We start from the raw sequence: 6,000 nt of genomic DNA on the forward strand, positions 1-6,000 counted from the left end.
AAAAATTGAATATCATAAAAAAAATGTATTTCAGTAATTTAATTCAAAAAGGGAAACTTATATATTATAAATTCATCACACACATAGAGTAATATTTTTCAAGCATTTCTTTATTTTCTGATTTTGATGATTATGGCTTGCAGCTAGTGAAAACCCAAAATTCAGTATCTCAGAAAATTAGACTATTGTGAAAAAGTTCAATATTGTAGACTCATGGTGTCACACTCTAATCAGTTAATTAACTCAAAACACCTGTATAGTCTTCAAATGGTCTCTCAGTCTGGTTCAGTAAGTTACACAATCATGGGGAAGACTGCTGACTTCACAGTTGTCCAGAAGACAGTCATTGAAACCCTCCACAAGGAAGGTAAGTCACAAAGCTAAAGAAGCTGGCTGTTCACAGAGTGCTGTATCCAAGCACATTATTGGAAAGTTTAGTGTAAGGAAAACGTGTGATAGAAAAAGGGACACAAGCAAAAGGGATAACCACAGCCTTGAGAGGATTGTGAAGCAAAGGCCATTCAAGAATTTAGAGGAGATTCACAAGCAGTGGACTACGGATGGTGTCAATGCTTCAGGAGCCACCACACACAGACGTATCCAGGACATGGGCTACAACTGTCACATTTCTTGTGTCAAGCCACTCCTGAACCAGGGACAACATTAGAAGCGTCTTACCTAGGCTAAGGGGAAAAAGGATTGGGCTGTTGGTCAGTGGTCCAAAGTCCTCTTTTTGGATGAAAGAAGATTTTGCATTTTATTTGGAAATCAAGGCCCCAGAGTCTGGAGGAAGAGTGGAGAGGCACAGAATCCAAGTTGCATGAGGTCCAGTTTGAAGTTTCCACAGTCAGTGATGATTTGGGGAGTCATGTCATCTGCTGGTGTTGGTCCACTGTGTTTTATCAAGTCCAAAGTCAGCGCAGCCCTCTACCCCTCTAGCCCTCTAGAGTACTTCATGCTTCTCTCTGCTGACCATCTTTATGGAAATGCTAATGCAATTTTTCAGCAGGACTGGCTTAATGATTATAGTATCACTGTGCTTGGTTGTCCAGCAAACTCGCCTGACCCAAATCCCATAGAGAATCTGTGGGGTATTGTCAAGAGGAAGATGAGAGACACCAGACCTAACTAAGCAGAAGTGCTGAAGGCCGCTATTAAAGCAACCTAGGCTTTCATAACACCTCAGCAGTGCCACAGGCTGATCGCCTCCATGCCATGCCACATTGATGCAGCAATTCATGCCAAAGGAGCCCTGACCAAGTATTAAGTGCATACTATACTGTACACGGACATACTTTTCAGCAAGCCATCATTTCATCATTTCTGTATTAAAAATCATTTTTTTTATTGGTCCTATGAAACATTCTAATTTTCTGAGATACACAATTTTGGGTTTTCACTAGCTGTAAGCTATTTTCATCAAAATTCAAAGAAATAAATGTTTGAAATATATCAATCTGTGTGTAGTGAATCTATATAATATATCAGTTTCACTTTTTGAACTGAATTACTGAAATAAATTAACTTTTTGATGATTTTCTAATTTTTTGAGATGCACCTGTATTTCATAATGTGCTGGTATGCTATACATACCAACACAATTATGCCATTGCCTTGCAATGGATTTTTTTTTTTTTAAATGCTGCGGTTTACTACTGCTTTAAGATTAAATGATCATACCATAAATAGTTCAATATTCCATATGTGAATCAAGTATTTGAATTATGAAACAGAGAATTCAACAGATGTAAATAAAGTCCCATAGGTGACTAAATAATCACGCACATCTTTCAGGCGCATTAGGACAAAACACACATAGGGCGGAGCCTAGCGGTGACACCATCACATCCACTGGAGCGAGAAGAGTGGTGGTTTGTTTGAAGCCTGTATATCTACATTGTCTTGTGAGAGTGGAGAGTGCACAGTGGACTGTGATAGCGTTGGCAGGAAGCCACGAATAGTGATTAATGCTCTATGCCCCTGACCACTAAGGACAGCCGGGTGTCTGGCACTGGGTGTCATTAAACCTCTGGTGCTGATACAGATAGATCTGTGGACTGCTGCTTGTGTGGAGCTGGATCGCTTTATCTCAGGACAGCGGTACCTGATTGACCTCTCAGATGTCCTTGGGCCAAAACAGCGAGCCCGCCAGTTACAGTCAACTTTATAAACTATCCCAGAATCCCCTGTTGTTTCAGATTGCTAGGATTTGTAGTTTCAAAGTGGCGTGAAGATTTAGAAAATGTTAGTTGCGGGACCACAAGTCCCAAAATCCCCTGCATCAAGATAAAAAGAGAAGTCTACCTCCAGAGGCAGAAGATGATGCAATGACCTTTTCCATGAGCATAAGGGAGAAAATAAACATCCTATGGCTCTTTTTTGACAATGTCTCCTCTCCTCCATTTCTTAGTAGCCCACACCTGGCTACATTAGGATACAGATTTTATTGTCCATCATCTCTTCCTTACATCATCAGAAATCTAAAGTATTTAAGATCCCATACCACTCCTGACCCAGACAACGTACATATAAAATGTTTTGTTCCTTTCTGAAGGATTACTCATTTTCTTCATTCTATTTAGGAGTTGTTAGAATTTAGGGTGGGTTCACACTCAGGGTAGACATCAGAAATTTTGGGTCTCCTTTACACAGCTTTAGGCCCTTGGAGGGTCACTAACTGACACAGACATGGCTAGTGACACTAATACAGTGATCACTGCTAATACTGTACACTGACACTGGCTGGAAAGGGGTTAACATCTATTTTAATGTTTGGATGTGGCACACACTCGCCAAGCCCTACAGGAAGAAGTGTTTTGAAATGAGTTATTTTTTTTTTTTTTTGGGGGGGGGGGGGTCACACAGTAGTAGTGCAAGGTCTACTTTAGAATGTACTCCCTGTCAAGTAGAAGATCCAACATTGGTTTTAGTTTGTGGGCAATATTTATTTTCCCATTCGCTAAGGTAGAGGAAGGAAAAGAAAATGAAATATCAAATATTAGTACTACAAGCTGTGATCAGTTCTCCACAGCCACCAAATTCCGCTTTTCAGTCATTTTCCAAGTCTGATATTCTGATAATGAACTATATGCATGTGGCACTGCCAGCTTTCACACCTGAGGGTCCCCCTGAGTTACCAACAGCAACCTCGACGTGAACAGTTTCTCACTTTTCCTCTTTGGCTCGCTCCAATAACCAGTCCAAGGGTATTTGGTAGTTTTGTGTTTTATTATAAATTAGGGATAGGAGAAGTAAATAGTGGGATACTCCAAATAAACCATGCACAATGTTGGAGGACTTCTATCTTCATGTACAGCCAGGCTGTTGATTCACCCTGCCACCAAAGGTGAACTATTGATTATCTTCAGGACACTCTCCCCAGCATCCTCTCTCTCTTTACTGCTGACACCCGTTCTCTGACTATCCTACACATGGGGTAGCCCCCCTCAGGTCAGGCCCCTTGACATGAGTCCCTGTACTCACAAAGCTGTTTTTCCAGGGTCTCCAGAGTCTCCCCTTCATTCAGCTCTCCTAGACCTCTGGGTTCAGCTCCTCTCATCCATTCCTCTGGCCCTCAGGACGCCCTCCTGAGACCGTATGCCACTGCTACAGAGGAGAAGGCAGCCGTCCCCTCCCTCCTGGACTCTGCTCTCCAGCCAAAGACCCCGCAGCACATGTGCTCCTGGCTTTTATACAGTGTCCCAGAATGCACCGAGGTGACCTGCCCCTGCCAATCACCAGGACTGTATCAAAGCCTATGCATTCATTCATCAGGTTTCCTCCCACTGTCCAACATGCCTCCCTATTGGACCAGTGTGAAACACTCTCTAGACACAATGAATCGCATACTGAGCACAATGAGCAGACCTCACTAACAGATCCTGCTCTCTGGTAAGCAAAGAGCAGTGTAGATTTGCCTGCAGCCCCTCTGGTAAGCAGAAAGAGCCAAAAACTATACTCTCTCACTAGCACCTACCTAGGAGGGTGCTACATGCATAAAATGACATCTTAGCATTGAACCTTTACTCTCATTTGCTCAAGTTTAATCTGTTACATAGTCTGTTGAATTTACCATGTTTTTTTTCAATAAGTGCAAAGCACAGTTTACTATGCTTCAGTCATGAATGGACACAGTGAGCGAGTGTGTATTCTGTATTTATTTAGAAAAGGAAGAGGCAAGTAAATTACATATTTACTAGCCCCTTACCCTGCTCTCCATCCTGAAACATCCCTCGCAGCAGTCAGGGGGAGTAAAGGGAAGCCAGTAGCACTGCGGGGTGGGAGGCCAAAAAGGGGGGGGGGGCAGGCAGTAGGGAGAATCGGGACTGCATGTAGTGATTAGGGTGTGCCCAGGCTCACCTGGAACACCCCCTGCGCATGTCTATGGGAAGGGGGAGGGTTTAAGTAGCTTACTGTAGCAAAAGGAAACCAGGCAGGACTGTCACCGCTAAGTGTACCCCAGTGCTGTGTGTAGGTCCTTGGAGCTGAGTACTTTGCTAGCAGATCAACTGGTATTATTTTGTACTTGTAGGGTATTTTTTACCGCTTTTCTACTGTAGTGAAGTGGTGGAGCATTATTTATCCAATACTGTTTATTAAAGCAGTAGTACATTGCCCTATTTTATTTTCCAATCCTGCAAGGCATTGTCAGAATGTGCATCGCATACTAGCACATTATGTGAAACTTACCTTAAAACAAAGCCCTCTTCACCCAGTCTTCCTTCCGGGTTGGCGGGATCCGGTCCTTTGATTGGACGACCCACGATGACGTCACTCCCGTGCATGCACACAGGAGCCTCTGTTTACAGCACAGGACTCTGGCACAGATATGCCATTCCATCAGAACACATGCACCTGTGAGGTCCCAGGCAGCTTTGCAAGTAAATATCTCCTAAGCTGTGGACGTTTAGAAGATATTTACTGTACCTATAGCTAAGCATTATTATAGGCTTACCTACAGGTAAAAATGAAGAATGGGAGTTTACTCCCACTTTAACAGCACTTCATAAGGCACCCTTGGGTGTGCCACTGTGCTGGTTAATGCCAAGTTGGTATTAGATGGCTGTGTATGGAGCCAATCTGTGCGGCTCTGTACCTTGTGATCACTGTGATGATCAGAGAGATTACAAATGTAAACATACTACTGTTACAATAGAGGAAGGAAAGGAATTATTGTAATTTATGAATGAACAAATGAATAATAATAAAAAATCGATCATCGGCAACAGATAATTCACTGACTGTGGAATGTTTTTTTTTTTTTTTTTTTACTTTTTTTTACAGCTTTTCACTTCTCCTTATTTAATCTCCAGCCTAAATATGTATGTGATCTGTATATTAACCCCTTTACCTCCCTTATCCTGCACATGAACCCCTTCATAATTAGATACCCTTGGGATGGCTACTTTTCAAGAAGGTGTCATTTCAGGACTTAGAATTGAATCCCTTCAAAAACACATACGTCCTCATGGGATCCACTTAAGATCAACAGATACTGAAGTAACATTTTAGAGCATAATACATTTTATGTCATACACAGCAGGTGAGAACACTCAAGCACCATTTGATATAATCTGTTTATGCTGTTGGCTCTTAGGGCTAGACAGGAAATGATGATGCAAGAAGCTGAAGCATGTGTGTTTTTAATTACATAACTCTTGGATAATACTGGAACTATCTCTACATTTGGAATTATCTTTGTAGAAACAAAAACTGTCACAAAAGATTTAAAGTGTTACTAAACCCACAACAGAAAAATCAGTCTGTATATACAGTAAAAGCATGCTTGTTATACTCACTGTGGAACGTAAGGGGTTAATTCTGCGCATTGTGTAAAAAAGGCTGTTTGATCCCGTCTTCTCTGATCCTCACCTTCTTTTACTGTCCCCAATCCATCTCATGATAGTACAGAGATTTTGAGTCACTCTGCACATGCTCAGTTTGGTGTGTATTGCCAGAGAGTTTTTGTTTTTTTTTTCTTGGGAGAGTGCATGTGATCAG

This window comes from Pelophylax lessonae (genome assembly GCF_965119305.1).
Source record: "Pelophylax lessonae genome assembly, chromosome: 10".
NCBI lineage: Eukaryota > Metazoa > Chordata > Amphibia > Anura > Ranidae > Pelophylax > Pelophylax lessonae.